Here is a 21,159-nt window from a genome sequence, read left to right as displayed (position 1 = left end):
TCAGAAGTATATATGAATCATCACTATGAAATTGCAGTAGAAGTTATATTGTTTTGTATTTTATACTAATAAAAGCATCATGAGCATGTTACTAACGGAGTTGTAACTTTACGTGACTATATAAGAAGTGTTCTGTGCCTTTTTATGAAAGACACCAAAGAACACAATATTTAAATTTTCCTACCAACCTAATTCAAATTTTAAAAAATTCATTGCGTTGTGTGACCTAACAAATCCTAATTCAAATTTAAGGGTGTACTGGTGAAAAGTCAAGTGTAGGGTAAAATAAAACATACAAATAATTTAATCCAAAGAAAACATGTCAATTTATTTTGCAAAAGGCATTGTTAAAATTCAGTAGTAATTGTGATAAAAATCAAAAAAACAATAGGATTTTTCCGGAAAAATCTGAAAAAATCAACATAAGCTATACTCTAAATTTTGCATCATTTTCTATTACATTTAGCCTTTTCCGATACATTTAAATTCCAATTTATCAATTTCATAAATTTTGTTTCAAAGGATATTTTCCAACATCAGGTTTAACGCTAGAATTACTAGCCTATAGCCCATAAAATTAATCATTCAAAAGAAGGGCAACTTTAACCAATCTACAAGAGGAATTTAAATCTTTGCATAAGTTTCACACCGGAGTATTATTACAGAACAAATATTGCACATACAAATCAATTATCATTAAGAAGGAAAACAACTTTAACAATATCCTAGGAGTAAACAAAATTATAATTTACAGTAACAATTTCTTGCCAAAGGAATTAGGGAACGTTTTCTCAAGCCATCTGAGACACGAAAAACAGTTAACCTTAGCAAAATTATTTAACCTTAACAAAATTCAATTAACTTTAACAAAAAATCCATTAACTTAAATATCTATTTAAAATTTTCCTTTTATTTCTAACAAGGTCTTCCGTTACTACTCAGTTTGAACTTCTAGTAAGTTTAGCATGGTTAAACTATTATTCCCTCACAAATTCAGATTATTTAACTTAACCAATCCTACCGATGACCAATAATGATAGTAAACAAAGTTGAAAAAAAATAAGAGAGAAGTGGATTATGACTTATCTGTAAAATTGAGGAACGACGATGCGGTCACACGGGAATAATACGAATAGGTTACATGGATCTCCTTCATGTAGAACCAATGGCTCAGGCAGGCGAAGAATGGGAACCTGGCATCAGACTCAAATATAAGTGGATGTAGAAATGTCTGATAATTCAGGCACTCAAAGATAAAGTTTGAGACGCTAACATCAAGACATCTTCCCGAAAAACTCACGCCGAAGAGAGAGACGACGAGCGGAGCCAAAAGTTCTATAGAACGTTAAAGATTTCGTGAAAGCAAATCACGTAACCAGCCAGAGAAAATTAATTATTTTTTTCCTTGAAGCTCATGGGTCGGAACAATTCTTGACGAGAAGAAAACATTTGTCAGTTCAAAAAACCTCGAAGATGAAAACGTAATTGAGTTAGGAAACATTCTTTTGTGCCAAAACATTCAGATGCTTTCAAATACTGGCCACGTAGATTGATTTTGAAGAGTATTGCAGTAGAACTTTAGACGGGAACGAATCAAAGAAGCATAGTTAAATTTAAGAAGAACTTATAGCATTTTTGAAGAAACTACTACAGTTTCGCAATGCAGAAAGTTCTCGGGTCGAGGCCACGAGAATCCGCTACTTTGACATTCATCTTGTGAGCCTCAAGGGAACAGACGCCAAGTCAGAGCAAGTGTTTAACAGCGAGTACCGAAGCGTGCAAGAGAAGAAGGGATTCCTGAGAACAGCCCCTTTTAGATATGACGGGTTAGTCACATTGGCTAAACCCCCGCCCGAAAAGGTGAAAAAACCAGTTTTCAAAAACTCCCAGCTTAAGCTATGCAAAATTTATATTTTTTTCGAATGTTGAACTAAAAACGAACTTAATATCACGCCAAACCAAATCCACGCTTGGTGCAGGCCACGCCAAAAGCCAAAACTTTCAGCCAAAGAAAGTCTATGTGAAGAAGGAAAGGCTCCATAGACGTAATGTAAGCCAGTTTGTCTTCTACGCCGCTAGAAAGAAAAGGTACAATTTGCCAAGGGATTTGGCGACGGAACCTGTTGTCGAGAATTTCCTTCTTTGTGATGTACCTGGCCGAGATTTTCCACCTTCGCCACATGTACAGGAAATTGAGGAACACTGGTTAAGATGAATCGTTCTTTGACTTTTCGCGATAATTTAAACTCGAATTTTCGTGCTTTTTTCCTTTACTAGTTGAACTTGTATTATCCATATCGCAGTTTGATGTCTGATTTTATATCTGTCAATATCTGGGGAAAAAAATGGTGTCACACAGCTTTAAACTCTTGATAAACGTGACCGTCGAACCTGTTCGAACTTCGACATCAGTTTCGAGCTTTGGCGCTTTTTGGCGACAGATATTTCACGCATGCGCAGTTGTGTCACTTTTCGTTTGGAGGGAGCCACTCCTGCTGCGAAGCTTTCCTTCTTAACAATACATATTCTTTACTTTTAACTACCCCACAGGAAATCGCTTCCCACGTCAACCAAAGACGAAATTTTTGTTACAAAGTGAGCTTTTTCGAAATTTTTTCCCCTTTTTGTAAGACAATGACTTAACAAGTTTTTCGTTAATTAAATGGCTTAACTTAAAATCTGCTCAAGCTAGAATTATGAAAGTGGTCTCAAATTAAAGATCTAATTTTCTGCTTCTACTGATATTAAATATTAAGAGTTAAACTTAAATTAAGTCACAAAAATCCTAGTTTGTTACGTGGAAATTTACCCAATTCAATTGTGTGTTTCAGCGTGTTTGCAAGTAACGAGTGAAAAGAAGTTACCAATCTTTCGTACAAAAAATCCCAATTAAATTTAAACCATATCAGTGCAACTAATCAATAAAAAGAAATACACGTTGTGTAGCATAAATTTAGAATAATTAATAAATTAAATTTTGATAAGCAGTAATTAAATAATTAAATGAATTTTGCTACAATACAGAAGTTCTACTTTTTCCCTGCAAATTTTCTCCACCGATTGTATTGAGGGCGTTTCTATACATTTCTGCTGCTTATTTTGAAAAACTCTGCGAATGAAAATATGTCTTTTTTATTTAACAAACTTTGTAAGAAATATATATATATTCTCCTTATAATAATATATAGCAATTCTATTCTGCATAGTGGTTAACGGTGCCGACTGTAATATCGTTAGGCCTAGTTTGAACAAAAGAGAAGGCATGAGTGCTGTAAATATATAATAATTTTGCGGCATAGAGATACTTGAACCGAAACAGGGATATGTTACTCTGGGGATCTTCTTCTTGAGTTGTTCTTTGTCAGACTTCGGACAGGGCTGAGCACACTCTTCCTTGTATTCTTGTATTGTGTCCAAGGCCTTTGCGAACGATAAGCCCTTTTCCGATAGTGTACTATGAAATCCTGTACCTGATTTAGATTATATTGAAATCAGACGGATTCGTTACAAGAACAATAACAACAGCTGGAGGTATATTTCCTCCTTGCTTTAAGAAATGTTGCAACTGGAGTTATATAAATGCCATAATTACCTTCTACAAGCATCATATATGATTATCCCACACTAGTAAGCTATTAACTAATGCCTGGATTGTTATAAAATTGCACCTGTCATAAGGACGTTTTCCTTATTTTTTCCAGAAAGTAACAAAACGACTTCACGCAAACTTTGGTATTTTTATTTTAGGAATTGTAGGGAGAGGAAAGTTTCTGCTAATTATTTCTGTCAGAGAACGTTCTATTCAGATATGGATTTTGAGTGTCAGCACTTGCATTTATGGCTTCTAATTTGATCAAGATTTGAAAACTTCATGTCTGCGAAATGAAACTGAAGCAGTTGCACAGCTAGGTAAATTGAATTCACCCTTAGAGAAATTAAAACCCTAACCTTTTCTCGAAACCAAGGTTTCTCTTCCGTAATTACCATTTGGCGTAATTAGCTTGACGTCTTCTCGCCAAGAGCAAGTCTTTCTCGGCACATGCAAATTATTTCCCTTTAAAGATTCTGTTTTCCTTGCAATTTACTTTCGACTACAGTTAACAGTGACGTTAAAAGGGACTGATTTTAATTCTCTCTGAAACACGCAGAGTGTTATTCAGTGGCAAAATTTTATTTAAATGCAATGGAATAATATTGAAATCAAATGAATGAATGAATTTGAATACTTTTTAGAATCATTGCTGTTGAATATTAAAGAAGGTAATCAAGATTTTTATTTTCACTCTTATTCTGTATGTAGTATTCACAATTTTTTTTTTATTTTTTGTTTTAGTAGTATTTATTTTGAGACTTCTTTTTTTATTCTGCCATTTTCTGCTACGGAAATGTTTTTAATGAATAGAAACTAATTATGTTCAAATAAAATGTAAATAATTTAGAAAGTATCACATATCCAAGTGTAATTTTAAATAATTGTTCTTAATTAAAGACTGCGTGAAAGAGCGCTTTTAACATGCTGCTATCTAGATAGTGAATAACTAAATTTCTGCGAGTAGGTGGACTAAATATGTCTTTTCATTTATATATCCTTTTATATGTGTAATGTTTAAAGAGATGTAAATAAATTATATGATTTTGAAATTATATGAATCTATGGTAGAGACTTTCAATTTTCACGTCATGCTACATTCATTATTATATTTACATTGCCATAGTACACGTCCTAGCGTAGTGTAAATTACGCATACGCCCTAGCCTAATGTAAATTCTCTCCCTCTTCGGAAACAAAAAAAATTTTTTGTTTAACTTTCCTGGCCAATTTTTCCTATCAGTTCCGTGACTGTTGCAAATCTTGAGGCAAAACATTAATGGGGACTATTAGGCACTTTGGAAGTCAGGAAACATGCTTAAACAAGTGTGCTTTTGCCGGAATTCGAACCAATGTTTGCTTACACCATGAAAGCATGCAGAGGTGAAATGCGATGATTAAAATAGATTAATTTTTGAAATTACAAAAGTGCTTTTTATCTTGTGTGACAAACTAAGTGATTTAAAATTATATATGCATTGCTTAAAAATTTGTAATTTCTGTTTTAATTTTTAAAAACACGTCTTTTGGATAGAAATAACTTCAGTATTCTATCAACATTTACTGATGAATGTTATTCATAAACTATGTTTCTAATGTCATACATAGTGCGCATGGCAGTACAAGTATTTTTAAACATCTTCAGTGTCAATATGCAATGAAACCTCGATATGCAATGAAACCTCGATTCACGCATTTAATTCGTTCCTGAATGTCATTCGTCAAACGCAATGTTCGTAAACTGAAAAAATTTTCCCCGTGGGACTTAATGTAAAATTAGTTTATTCCTTCCTAGACCACAGATGATTGCTTATTAAGTTTTACAACAGTACTTTACGCGTAAGTTCATAACGCGAAATCAATGAAATCCTTAACAAACAATGGAGAAAAAAAAAAAAAAACGCTAAACACAGTATTACACAGATAAACTGAAACTTATTAAATTCTACTGTATCTGCATGAAGAAGAGTGCAAGTCATGCGAGACAATTTAGGGGGGAATGTTATTGTTTTTATGAGGTGTTTCCCTTTCGTAGAAGCATCACTGTTTTTAGGAAGCATCTTCTTTTCTTTCTTTTTTTTTTATTATTTTTTTAAAAGCAAAGAGTCTTCGTTTGATTCTTCGTTCCCTTCTATATTGGTATTACCTTCGTTTAACTTGCTACTGTTTTTTCAGGATTATATAATTACATGAAAACTTTGCATCTTACTCTTTTTTTTCATAGATTTCGCGGATTAGAGAATTAAGATAGTTTTTCTTTCTTCCTCATTTTCTGAAGACGTTTTTTTCAAAACCATTCACAAACATTTTTTTCTTATGAATTTATTATAGGTGTTTTTTTATTGGGCACATTTTTATAGTTGTCTAGTAACTTCTCCACGCATTTATTGTTAATTTCCTAGCCCATGATTTTGCCTAGAAGCATAACTATGTCATAGATAACAAAACGTGGCCTGAACGTCAAAGCGTTCAAAGTCCTTGCATGTAACCCAGACAGGCCATAATTTTCTCCAGGTCGAATTCTTAGTCCTGTTAGTCACTTTTTGCCAGGTTTTATTAATGAGAGTTAGTTAATGAAAAATATTAAAATGATATTCCGTTAAGTTCCTTAGTGTTAATTATAGAGCATAGGTTACTTCATAACATTTTCGAAAGCATATGTTGCCAACCTGAGACTCGTAACTCGAGACATCATTCGTTATTCGAGGATTTTTTGCTCAGCTAATTTATTTATTAATTCAAGCATTCGTGATTCGAGTTTCTACTGTAATTTATAGTTCCTCATCTCACTTTGAAATATATCTTTTCCTATCTATAAATTGTACAAATAATCTTATGTTTCTTGTTTTCTGTTTGCTTACACTTTAAAGAAGCTTCTAAGGCAAAATATATCATTCATACAATTTGAAAATTCCACTCACCATAAACAATAAATTTAAACAAATACAGTGGTGGCCAAAATTGTGGACACTTTTGGAAATTTTTATGTTTTTGAGTTTTTTTGCTTATAGAAAATGTTACGTTTCGCAAAATGAAAACTTGTATATATCATTTTAAAGAGAATTTATTACTGAATTCAATACAAAGCACAAAATTCAATTATTTGAAATACAAAAAAGGTATATGTACTTTAATATAAATAAAAAACACAGTTATGAAGTGGTTTGCAATGTCTAGTTTTCCTGGCCAATCACTGTTCTTGTTCTGAGAACCAATCAAATGTTAGTAACTGCCAGTAGAAGCTGACATCATGTTTACACTTGAAACAATTCATTATTTTTCTTTGTTTTGTAGAAGGAGGACCTGTTTCTTATACACTGCAATTACAAATAGGAATTTTTGTAAAAATTTTTAATATTTAGTCAAGAAGCAATGACATCAAATAAAAGAGTAGATTGGACACCTAGATCAGAGATCTCTTTCCCAATAATTTTTCGTTTATTTTTCAGCAGGATTCTGTTCCTTGCCACACGGTCAAAATATCGAAAGAGTGGTTTCGTACAAAGAGCATTAAATTGTTGTCATGGCCAGGAAACAGTCCTGACCTCAATCCTATCGAAAATTTGTGGCACCGTTTGAAAACTCTTGTCCGAATGAGGCGCCCATCAAATAAAAGGGAACTAATTGAGGCTATAATTGTTTCCTGGCATCAGGTAATAACGAAAGAAGAGCTTAAGACTCTTGTCAGCTCAATGAAACGTCAATGTGAAGCTGTAATCAAAAATAAAGGGTACCGTACTAAGTACTGATAACTCACTGCAATCATCACTATCTAATGTATATCTATAACTATTATCGTTTAACTTTTTTGTATTGCAAATAATTGAATTTTGTGTTTTGAATTGAATTCAGTAATACATTCTCTTTAAAATGATATATACAAGTTTGCATTTTGTGAAACGTAACGTTTTCTATAAGCATACAAAGTTCAAAAACGTAAAAATTTCCAAAAGTGTCCACAATTTTGGCCACCAATGTACATATGTTGAGCTTTTGGTGCTAAAGAAAGGAGTTCATGCTTTTGTTCTAACGATTCACAGACAACAATAATTCACAAGCTGACCAGAAGACTTTTACTCGTAGATCCTATTTGGTCTATTGTCAGAGATAATGCTTGCTCTAACTGTGTATTTATATTTTTATAAAATTTTCACTATATTATTTTAAAAGAGAATTTAACTTATATGCAGGTGAATTATAGTAATATTCGATATTTTGCTGAGTTTAGGTTTTCATAACTGAAAGGAGTAAATTAATATAAAGACAGAAAATCAGTATTAGGAAGAAAAAGTATTTGGAGTTTCTGTTTGTCCACATGACACGGAATGTTCTCCTGCAGTTATCATCAGAAGCAGCTGAATATGATTCTAACATGTAATGGTAGTGGAATTCACATTTGCGCAAATAAAGCAAATGACTGCTATGACATTTTATTTGCTTCTTCACATTTGTCTCCCCACGTTCGATCGATAATTTTTTAAAGGCATGGTTCATTTTTATCCCAGGTTGGATTTAAATACGTTATTGAATATTAATATCCCTTCCATATTGAAATAATTGTTCTATTTGTATATTTTTTTGTATCGAAATGATTATTCCATTCTTAAAAACAATGTTTTCCTACTCTGTCACTAATTTGAAGACACAAGTATAATTTATTATGTGCGATACAAAATATGAGTTTAATAAATGTGTGTTTAACTTTTATTTTACATTTAATATATGTTATTTAATTGTAAAAGTATTTATTGCCTAATAGGCAGAATTAAGAAATTCTCTGGCATAAGTAATGAATTCTCGAAGCGCGTTTTGAGATCGAAGTTTTGCCTTTTCTATATGTGGATGCTTATAATTTTTCCCGCCAGTTTGCATAGCGCATTTCCAAGATCTGCTGCAAAGTCAGAAAAGCATTAATTTAGAGTAATAATATATAGTCAAACAACAAATTAAGCTAAATTAACGTAAATCAAATAAGCTTCTTTTAATGTGTCGGTACTTAACGCATCGAATGAAGTATAAACAATTAGAATAGATGGTCTATGATGGTAGGCGCAACTTGATGTTGTAATGCTTGTATGGCATTAAAGAATCCTAAATCCAGGATGCTAAAAATCAATATACCGAGATCCTACTCTGAACACAGTTTTGGCTGACACATGTTGTTCTTTACAGAAAGTCGCTGTAATACTATGGTTTAGGTCTTACATTTTAAAAAGTTCTCAGTAGATCCTGTAGAACTGCATTTCTCTCTTCAGTCCTTAAAGTGCATTTCTTCTCCACAACACTATAAAAATGAATGAAAATAAATCAACAAATAGTATCCAAATTCTGTATTCTAAGAGTAGAAGATAAACCCAGAGTCTCCGTTCAAAACCAGACTTCCCGCTTATTTCACCTTAATCCGATACAAATTTATAAATTGTATAATGCGGAGGAAGTTTATGAATGAAGTAATTTCTTCTCAACATGTTCTGAAGAGAATTATTGCATTTCTTTGCGCATAACTGAGGTTTGATAATCGTGATATGGAGATAAAGATTAAAGAAACCATGGCTTGATTTCCGGCAAATGCGAGGATTTATTTTTTCGTACCCCGCTCCGAAAAGCTAATAGTCTCTACAGTAGCATTTAAAAGAACATAGTATTGTAAGCCAGCAGATCTGAATCTTTGGGGAGGGCGCCGAACAATAAATGAAGGCATATCAAAAGGAAAATTTTATTAAAAATTTGATTAATTTACCGAAAGGAAATCAAAACAAAGTATATTTTGACATACTAAAAAATAAAATATGTATTTACACTAAAGTTATATACTTATAAACAGGACTGTGGTAATAGTGCACGATGTAATTAATAATTAACATATGAATGCTAAATTATTGGTGACTCCCTTGGGCTTGTCTTTGGAAGTTTTTCGAAGGAAAGTTTAATATTAGAAATAGAAGCTTTGAATTCCTTTTCTATATTTAGCTGAGGTTTATATTTTATTTTCAAAGCAGCCACAGCAGAAAATCTGGTTTTGCAAGGGTAGGATGCTGAAAATAGTAATAGTATATTAATTGCTTTTGTTTTCACTTCAGAAAAACTCATCATCCGCCCTTGTCCAAAATTAAGAACGTGATTTATTACTAAATTATCTTTTAATTTCGTCACATGTTGTAAAATGTATTAGGATTTCTTATTCGGGAGTTGAGAGATCTTCACGACTGTTTTAAAATGGATGCCTAACCCCTTCCTAACTTAGTACCAAGTTGTCGTCACGCAGAAAAATCTTTTCTAAACTCTTTGCCAGCATGATTAAATGATTTACAATGGTTAGTAAAGCAACTTTCACACGTTGGTCTTCAGCCTTGTAATATTTAACTCATTTATCCACATTTGCAAACATTTCTACCTTCTAAGATTTAACACATTCATTCACATTTGCAAACATTTCTAAGATTTTTGGTTTAAATTTCTACTCCCTAATTTCAATTTCTATGAAAGGCATTAACTTTATCAAACCTACACAACATATGTGTATTCACTCTTTGGAGCTGAAAATTTGAAGTATTTAATTTCTCGAATCCATCGATTTAGTAGCTCAATTTTATCACAAGTAAGCCATCTCGGAAATTCTTAGCTGCCGGTCGGTTTTCTTCTTTTATAAAAATAGCAATTTAATGTCTTAATTTATAAACACGTTGCAAAAATTTCCACATGGTCACCATCTTGCCTCGCAATAAACCAGTAACTCTGAATGTACTGTATCCATATCTTTTTTAACTGCAGAAAATATTCTTGATTTTAATATCGTCATTTTTATATAATTTTGTACGGTTACAGCCGTTGTTAGAACAATCATAGGATCTGGACTCATTTCTTTGGAAGCTAGATCTTCTCTGTGGAACATGTAATGTATCCAGGTATAGTGCGGAAATTTTTGTTTTACAGGTGCATGTACACTTTAGAGTCTTCCAGATATTAAACGAGCACCATCGGTACATATTGCGGCAATTTTTGCACTTTATATTTATTTAATTTATAAAATCATTTTAGATAGCGCATAAAGCCAGTGCTGTTGCTTTAAGTTATATTGGTTTGCAGAAAAGTAATTCTTCTACTGCAGGGAAGTCATCACAAATCGAATATTCGAATATGGCAATGAAATGAACATCTTTATTGCTATCGGTTGCCTCAGTCAAGCTGAATTGAAAACAATTTGTCACACAGCTTCCCGAAAGCCTAGTTCTGTACATCTGTAGCTATATCACTAATTCAAAGGCCAACAGTATCATTTGGTAGACTGCAATTGTTTGTCAGAATTATCTACAATTACTATATTTTCTACAATTTGTGTTGCAGCTGGCAAAACAAACTTTTCCCAATGATGTGAGGGTTTTTACATCTCGTTATTTTATATGAAATCATCTTTTTCATTCACTGACACATTTTGTTTAAAAAAATTATTTTTGCGTTTTATGTGCTTTAATTTTAATTCGAAGAATTATCATGTTTTGTTAACGTACTCACTATAAAGCTTTTCCAATGACGATTTATTAGGTTTCATGATATCTGCCGCCATACCATTTGAGCAAATGACACACATGGGCCATTTTTCTTCATTTACTCCAATACTAATAAACCCAAAATTCAAATATTCTATTATTCTTTGATTTTTGAATATTTCTTTGATTTTGATTTCGGAACCACACTTGGTTTGCGCACTTGTTGATACTACACTATCCTCTCATGTTCGCTTACGCTCGCTTAAAATTTTATGCATGATTCTGTATAAATCTAGTGCCATAAATAATTAATATTGTGAATTGCAATTAACATGTAAATTACAATATAGTATACATTCACGACTAATTCCATATCTATAAAAGGACCGAATCCACTGAGACTGGCTGGAACTGAACAAAGAGCAGCATTTATACAGGTTTTGCAGGGCTCTCGCGTCCATTCTAGATATGGTGGACGGCTGACAGAGGGGCATCGGTTGATTTTGTCAATGCAATAGACTGACTGATGTTGGCAATATTTGTTTACTCTTAATAATTTGTAAGGTTTGTAATTAAGGTCGTAGTGTAGTAAAATTCTCAAAATATTATTGTATGAGAGGGAGTGGCGAGACGAAAATTATTATTGAAAATTAGGTCACAAATACTAAAGGGTTGAGAAATACTGTGGTAATTAATTATCACCTAGATTTGGGCAACTGGGCCTGCTGACTCTACCCAGTCACTCTTCAAGTGTAAGAAGGTAAGTGTCATTCCTAGAGTGCAGTATTGTGGTATAGTGCTTAACGTGGCCAGTTCCGTTATGAATTCGGATCACCAGACCGTGGCGCTTCAGACAGTCTGACTTCAAAATCGTTTAGGTTTCCACATGAACACGAAGTGCACTAATGAAGGTTCAGATCTAATAACTTACTTGACAAAATTATAAAATACTGTATTACATATGCAAAGAAATTGCAAATAACAAAATTACAAAATACTGTATTACTTATGCAAAATTATAAAATACTGTATTACGTATGCAAATAAATAAATTATACGTATTTGCGTTTATATCCGATTCATTATTTATGGAATATCATTTTACTTGTGGATTAATACTGCGTACCAAAACTAAATGAAACAGTATCGTAGTCACAACCTGTTCCAAGCACAGGTGTAACAGGCAGCCTCGGGTGAGACCAATTTTCAGAGAGCCAGGCAAATATCCATTTTTCGATTTATTGCGAGTGCACAGTTTTTTTTCTCTTCTATGCTTCCTACTCTAAAACGCCTGTAAATCTCTTCACTTTAATACCGAGGATGAATAAAAATAATTTCCTTTTGTTAGTGATATACATATAGATGCTTCTGTAAATAATGTCATTCGATCGAAATGTTATTATAAACAAATTAAAGAATTTTAGTTTCGAATTGTTTTGCAGAAGATAAGTTATGTCTTTACTCGAATTTTTAAATTTCATGTTGCTTTAAATCGGAATCTTATATTCTGTATGCATAGACACACTAGATGATAGGCAATGTCTCATTTTACAAATGCTTTACTTAGAATGGAGAATTTCTATTGACAGCTTTGCAAGTAATGCCATCTTATTACTTACATTCAATATACAATGGAGCAGATGTTCTTTCTCAACCTGCTGTGCATATCATATGATAACAAATTTTTCCTGTATTCAAACGCAAAATGATTTTGATATTTTTCTTTGTCAAAATATAAGAAAACGCCAGTTTAGTTGCTATAGTACTTTATATGTAAATCCCATAGTTTAATGAAATTCTAATGAAGTTATATTTTTACCATTTTCATTGAAATACCTGTGAAAGGTTCTGATAATGGCAACTTCTTTTCAATAAATTCGGAATTAACGTTTAGAAAGTTTAATTGTTACGATGTGATGTAGAAGGTGTTTATTAAGGACATAATTTATAGTTCTCTAATGATAATAGATTGAATAAAAAGTTAACTATTTTAATAAAAGTATTTTATAAAAGTGTTATTCTTGAAACTTAAAAGTTTAAATTATGGGTTCTTTGAAAATATGCACATTTCTGTTTAATTTAATGAGGAAAACATTAAATAAATAGTAATCTTCTATAAAAATTTAGAATTCTTTAAAGTAACAATATGTTTGCCTCTGGATTACAAATTGTGATGCAGTTCATTTCATATATTTACCGTTTGCTAAGTTAGTGTTTTGGTGAATTATTTTAATTTAGGTTTATCTGTTACTTATTGAGTGCTCCTAATGTTTTTATGAATGTTCTAGTGGGTCAGGGAAAAACTTCAAACTTCCGAAATCGCAGTTCTTCAAACTCTCCTTAATGAAAATAAGTTTAATCAAAGGATAACCGCTGAAAAATTTTTAAATATTTATTTATTGTTCTTCAGATTTAAAAAAAAATCTTAAAACAGTGATACATCGCTTTTGGCTCAGAAGGGCATTCTGAGATAATAGGAATATATGTATGTTTTAAAAATAAAATGTAACTTTTTTCTTGAATATGAGATTATTATAAAAGCAAAAACTATCTTTTTATTTGCGATAGAGCACAATTTAACTTACAGCAAATTCCTTTTCTTTTTTAGATATTTTCAAATTATTGCCGTAAAATACTGTGTAGATATGAATCCAACTGAATATTTGTAGTCAGTTATGAAAAGAAACTTGATGAAAATAAAAATAATAATATTCAAGAATAAAGTCTCATATGGAGTAATGACATGTTGTTAAAAAATTACAAATTCTTCATTGTATAAATGGCTCAATATATCAAACGAATTAAACAGACAAAATGTTAAAAAAACAAAGGTACTAAATATAAAATTATTCTCAATATAGTGATAGATTTGTATTTAATAAATTAAATATTACAATTCTAAAAGCTTCCCCTGAGTCTAGTAACATGTTCATGCCTGGAGTTACCGATTTCGTTTATCGTCAGAAAATAGTTATGAGTTAGTTCAGTTAACCATCAGAATAATGTTTTTTAATTTAATGGTACTTACGTTCATCAAAATATTTTGTATTAAATTATGAACAAATTAAAAAAAAACATTTGCTGATATATTAATACGAATTACAATTTCCTTATAATTTACAGCCTTTTTTCAGCATTCAGCTGTAGTGCTTAAGATATTACTATAATTAAACAGTAGCACTGATATATTTTTATATTAATAATTAGTTATTCATATAATTTTGAAATTAATTGATTTTTAGTTCAACGCAAGCAGACCCTTTCTTATTTTAGTACTTTAATCTTTTCCGTGGGCAGTAAAAAATGTTGTTTTTTAAAGACTTTTTGTTATCATCATTAAAGTTAACTTCCCTAAAATTTACCCTCTGAGCGGTACAGTATTTTAGATCTGTCATGAAAACCTTTATTTAAACAGCATTTATTAATTGAGTTTGTATAATTACTTATTTCAGTCTATATTTTCATAAACTTACATTCATTAAGATTATATGTACATAATTAAAGTACGTAAGAAATCAAAATATAAATGATAAGCTAATATATGCCAAGTAGCAAAACTTCTGATGACCGGATAAAGCCGGTCATAATGCTCAGAGGACTAAAATAGCATTACGAATCATTCTATAAATGAATTAAATTTGAGGCATTGTGCAAATATTTTATTTCTAAATAAAAAATTATTTTACGGAAACAGATGGTTTCAAAACATAAGATAATTTTCATTTTGGCATGTTTCATTCAATTGCATAACAGCATGAGCGACGTTAAAGCTAAAAGTGCACAGCTGTGTTTAGTGAATGATTAAGCCTTTATCAAGGAGAAAATGCGGTAAGAATTACACTGGTGTGCAAAAATTAAGGACGAAGTCGAAAAATTAGCATATCAGCTGAACGAAGAGGCAGAGCGGACAGAAAGACCAATCATGAGATTAAGTAAGGTGATGTACGGTAGCACATGCGCAGATATGCAGGTAGACGTAATGGGGGAGTGTCTGAGTAGTATAAAGCATGTTGTCGGTGTAAGATCAGTATTTCTGGCAGAGTGATTGCACGCCGTATGGCAGTTAAAATCACACCGAGTTGCTGCCTCAGCGAGAAATGGCGAATAATCAATCTGTTAGACGACATCTGGATGCTTTTACCCGAGGTCGAATAATTCGGAAGTTGGAGGAAGGCCGCAGTGTGACAAGTGTGGCTGTAGAGTTCGGAATTGCTCACAGCATCGTTTCACGACTTTGAAGACAATTTCAAACTACAGGAACAGCTATCCGGGGGGTTTAGTAGTGGTCGTCCACGAGGAACGACACCCGCAGATGACCGGTATATTGCCTTACAGGCCAGAAGAAACAGGCGACAGACAGCGGGAGAAATCGCTAGACACACGACACAGGCGACTGGACGACCGATATCGCGTTTTACCGTGGCCAGAAGACTGCACGGTGGTGGTCTATTTGCACGACGCCCTGTACAGTGTGTACCTCTAACGCCTGCCCATCGGAAAAGGCGTTCTCTGTGGTTCCGGGAACACCGGAATTGGACAGACAATGAATAGGGACGAGTACTCTTTACAGATGAGAGCAGATTTAGTCTGAGTAGCGATTCTCATCGCATACTCATCTGCAGAGAGCGGAGAAGCCGCAATCATCCCTCGAACATCATTGAAAGGGACAGGTATGGAGGTGGCGGTGTTCTCGTTTGGGAAGGCATCATGCTTGGTAGTGGTACAGACCTTCATATCTTCGACGCAGGTTCAGTCAACGGGACCCGTTATTGTAACAAGATTCTTCTTCCATATGTGCGTCTTTTTAGAGGCGCTATGGGTCCTCAGTTGCTTTTCATGGACGACAATACACCATGTCATCGCACAGTAGCTGCCGAACAGCTCTTAGAGAGTGAGGATATTGAACGTTTGGATTGGCCGGCACGATCTCCGGATCTCAATCCCATCGAGCATGTATGGGATTTTCTAGGCAGACGCTTGGCAGCTCGTACCTTACCACCAGTAATGCCTCAACAACTCATTGACACCCTCATTCTCAGCATGGGCAGACGCTGTGAAACCTGCCTAGCAGTCAGGGGAGATCATATCCTCTATCAAAGACCGGATATTTCTTGCTGGACACCCATCACAGGGCTGTTTCGGTCTTCAGTCGCATTGCGCTCCATGCTACTTTTTCAATAAAGCTTCTTTTTATCCCTCTGATTTCTCTTTTAGTAAGTGTTGCTTACATTACTCATGTCCTTACGTATTGAGGATTTTACGATATTAAATGTGTTGATTTGGAAAGCTTTTGTACAAAGTTATATTGAAAAAACCGTCTCATCCTTAATTTTTGCACACCAGTGTATTTAGCGCATCCGAGTTAAATCTTTAGTATGTTTAACGTTAGTGATGAATTATTACCTGAATTCTTCATCTCAATGATTACAAAATATACTCAGGTTTAAAAAAGATTAAAACATGAACCAGTTTTCCTGTGAAATGCGAAAATAAATAAATAAAGTTTTTATAGCGGATGTATTCGTTTCATTGATACAGTACACCAGACTCCAATTATTAGGGCCTTCATTTCATTCATTGCGGGAAGTTCTTAGAGAACATATCCATTTAATGATGAAATGGTCAATGTTTACTTCTCCTCGAGATGGTAGTATACAGTTGAAATTGTGATATTTATCAAATAGGAGAAATTCTGACCACGAATATTTAGACTTTCCTAGAGCATAAAGAATCTGATGTTTAAATATAGGAAACGAACATTAGTCATATGTTTACATAAAATTAAGACATATTACATTTACATATATTCATGAACTAATTTTAAAAATACCATTTCTCAGAAGAGGGTTTAATTTCGGTTTACCTTCTGAAATTCCACTTTTTTGAGGAGTTGCAGGGACTATTAGGCATTTAATTTCATAGAAGGAGACATGAAAAATGTGCAGTAATCTCACCGGAATTCAAACTCCGAACCTTCCGAATGCTAGCCGAATACGCTTTCCAATTACACCATGAAGACACGCGTTAAGGGGAGAGAAAATACTTAAAATTTTTGCAGACAACGGGAATTCGGGGACTTAATCACCAAATCCTGCTGGTAGCGAACGATAGTCCACCACATTTTTAATTCGGTCCTCGCTGTACAGCCTTATGTTTTGTCGAAACAAGAAATATGAAACGTGAGCAATGCCTACACCGGGATTCGCTTTCTAATTCTACCACAAAGGCATGCAGTGAGAAGGGAGATATCTTAACAGAGTGACTTTAAAGAATATCCTGATTCATTAAAAGGTAAAGGCCATACTGCGCATTATGAACTGCAAGTCGATTCTTTTCATAATGTATTCTTATTTCTTCCCTCTTTACAGAGAAAATGCTTTCCCAGGAAACATTATTTGCGTAACGTGGAGTAAAGAGAAAAAGAAATTACTATTTTTATATTAAAAAAAAATGAGAATTTCAGTCCTCCAAAGCAGTTAACTATAATAAATAAAGCATAAAATACAAAAATAATATTAAAAGCAAGGACGATATCCAAATAAATTTCCCAGATTACTAAAACTAATACGAGTAGCAGTTTTGATTTCTATAACTATGAAAACAGAGAATACACAAGAGGAATTAAAGTGCTGGGAGTGACGCTATGTGTTAACCTGAGCAGTGTATACCAAATGACTTTTTTCTGCACCCGTCAGGTCTCTGCGCCTATGATTTTTAAGGTCTTCTGCATGTTTGTTGAAAGTTCCGGTTTGTAGTCCACTTTGGGTCAAAGAAAAGGCTCGAATACGACTGTAGGCTAACATTTTTTGATTTACACTTTTTTTCTATACCGTAGGAACACCCTACATTACTGTTTTAAACATTTATGCTCTTAAGCAATTAAAGGTGGACTTTCTTCCGATCGTTGCAACAGCAATAACTGCTAACTCCTCTTTTGGCTTGTAGAGACATTAGGTATTTTTCGAAGCAGGAAAGATGAAAAATTTGCAACGCCTTCGCCGGGAATCGAACCACGTACCTCTGGAATACGCTCCCAGCGTGCAGGCCGCCACACCACGAAGGCATGCCAAGAAGGTGGGAGAATAGACCTGTTTTGTTAACAGAATTCACTCTATATTCTTTATAAAGGGCAGGCCAAAGATTAATGGATTATTAATGGAATCTTTTGTTAAAGTTGAGTAAGGAGGAAGGTACCAGTGTCGTTGACATTATTTTCTCCAAGTTCAGTCGAGCGCAAACACGTAATTAGTGCTGCGCACAAATTTTTCTAGACTTAATTTGCCAGACATCCTTGGCGTATAGGGGCACATCTGTTATGCAACCATAAATTAATGTTTAACTGTGAAAACGTTTGAAACTGCAGCTATTTTAGTGAATATATTAATATTCGTTATGGGTAACAAGTGTATACATAGAAATAATATGGACATTGAAGAGAAGTAATTTAATGGGAATAACTTTTGTCACTAAGTTTTATCATTAATTTCTTTCAATAGGTATTTTATACCTTTCTAAAATATTAAACTAATGTTTTGACTTATTATAATAAAAAACCAAGTTTCTGATAACTCGAACAGCGACCTAAAGGGAAATCCTACGTTTCCCATACATCACAAATAACTAGAATCACTTGTTTGTAAAGGATTTAACTTTTACTTTTTTCATACCAAACCGTTTAATTTATACTATATTTATAAGGGTAGAATTAAACTCCAAAGAAAATAAATTGATTGACAAAAAGGAAAAGTGAAGATATTTAAGAGAAGAATATCAAGAAACATAAAACAATAATGTTTAAAATCTTAAACGCTTTTAGATTCTTCGGTCTATTCAATTTGGCCATATTGTTTACTCACACGGTAAATTACTGACGATTCCTATGACATTTTTGTATGCATTTTCTTTTCTTTTGCAGTCCTTTCTTCTATAAACCTTCTTGTTTAACAATATTTTATTCACCACAACGATATTAATTTCATTTGCACTTAAGACTTACATCTCCTAGTATTTTAATGTTATTTTTATTAATATATCCAGTCGGTCGCAGAAGACTTCAAGAAATTAGAATAGCGGCAACACAACATTTATGCACGACTTTCTTCAGGCGTCGCTTAATTTTTGAAAAGTTTCAAGAGATTCATTCGTACCTGGGTAATCACCTGACCAGTTAACTCTCAACCTCCCTGAAAATGAGAAACAAGAACAGCCGATAATACATAATTCGTTTCTGTAATTTCCTGTTATGTTCAACTGCAGGTTATCCATTTATACATTCGTAACATGCTCAGAATTTTGTGTGGTAGCGTGCAAGACTTTTACAGACAAACTCTTTTATAGAACCTTTAGATTAGTTCTTTTTAATTACATCAGATTCTGTCACCGTGAATTACGCGAAGAAACTTCAAGTGTACATATGTAGATCTTAACGTCAAAATTAATTTTAACGCCTTTCATTCTTTAAATTCACTTTTTCCAAATGATGTGCTTGTATTTCATGCAACTTCTAAACGTTTTGCCTCGACCCATAGAACTCTAGTGGTCAATCATGTTTTCTGAATTTGAACAAATTACATTAGCAGACAAAATGAAGCAGGCTAAGGAAATGTTATTTAGGGAGTTGAAGCTTAAATCATTCGAACACAAAGCACTAAAATTTACCTAGAAATTTTACAGAAATATAAAAAGGAAAAAAATCAGAAATGAACAAGATCTTTCTTAATACCTCTTTATCTGAGAAAATTCAATTACTACTATGACGGAAAGGTATTCTGAAATTTACTATAAAACAAAAGATTTCAGTTTTCTTGTCAATATTTATTATATCCTCTTCAAAGCAAACCTTTCTGATAGAAGTACAGTTAAGCTAACATTTCTTCCAATGGTTATAACATGTTTTAAAGTCCTTTTAGTACTTGAAGCGAATTTTCTATAATTACATGAATAGACTCAAGTTAATTTGACACAAAGTTGAAATCTTAACTATGGAAATAAGGAAAATATGGGAAAGCATGAGGTGAATGCGGAACAGGCTTAGGCTTAGTTTTGGAGCGTTTGGTTAAAACTCCACGAATCATAATGATCACTGATTATCAGTGATATCATTATGATCGAGTGTATCATCGTGATGCAAAATCTACGAGTTATATAGCTACAGTTCAGGACGTTATGAATGATTGCTTCACTCAGATTCAATACTCAAATATATATATGCTTTATTAACAGTTCGACCGAATGCCAGAAATTCACGGTAATCAAAACTACGACACTCAAAGGAAGCTATCAGTATTAACGTGATTTTTATATGTTTTTGAAGTGTTTATTTTGGCTTTGCATCACCTTTGAAAGACATTCACATAAACTGTTGAGCTGTGTTTGCAGATCCTTGTTTCATCTATGATAATAACATGTTTTAGCAAAGATTAGTCTTGAGAAATTAACTGCCTTGGTCCTATGAACTCCCTATTTGTTTTGTAACAATGCGAGAAGCGAACAGACCACGAATCAAAATGATCTTTCAAAATATCTCTAATTATTGAATGACCACCGCTCAACAGCAACTCATTAGTTGACATAGATGGTCTACCGAAGCGCCGTTCATATACGATGCATTTTCTGCCTTTCTTGAACATCCTTATAGTGCTCAAAATTTCGTCTTAATACGTTGGTTCTAAAGCTTTTCTGCAATTTCAATTTCAATTTTTTTTTTTTATCAGAAATGTTTTTTCTTAAATTTTGTGCGACATATTTGGAAAGTGGAACGCAAATACTCTGTATTCATTAAAATCGAATTAATTTCCTAATTAAGAAAGGAAATAAAATGTGAAGGAAGCAGTTTCAATCAGTCTTAATAACTTCTGAAAAAACTTTGCAAAGAACTTTTCACATGCATAATGAGTCATTCCTGATACCATTTTTAATAACAATTGTAACAGCATTACAAAATAATAATTACCAGAGAAAAAAATAACGTAATGATCTGAAACGTTTCAGAAAACAATTCATATCTAAGTTATATATAAGCTGTATTACCTCGCTGACATACTCCGCCACCCAAAAAAGAAAAATAATTCATGAATATGTAGA

General features: G+C 33.0%; 1 protein-coding gene across 15 annotated transcripts in view; it reads left to right on the top strand.

The window, feature by feature from the left end:
- The window catches only part of LOC118204330 (uncharacterized), a 1,054,928-nt gene that overhangs the window by 654,942 nt on the left and 378,827 nt on the right, over positions 1-21,159 (top strand). The window lies entirely within an intron of this gene.

The sequence above is a fragment of the Stegodyphus dumicola genome, chromosome 4 (assembly GCF_044657685.1).
Source record: "Stegodyphus dumicola isolate Sdum_Otavi_A_Nest chromosome 4, ASM4465768v1".
Classification (NCBI taxonomy): Eukaryota; Metazoa; Arthropoda; class Arachnida; order Araneae; family Eresidae; genus Stegodyphus; species Stegodyphus dumicola.
This window is presented reverse-complemented; position numbering and strand designations above follow the sequence as displayed.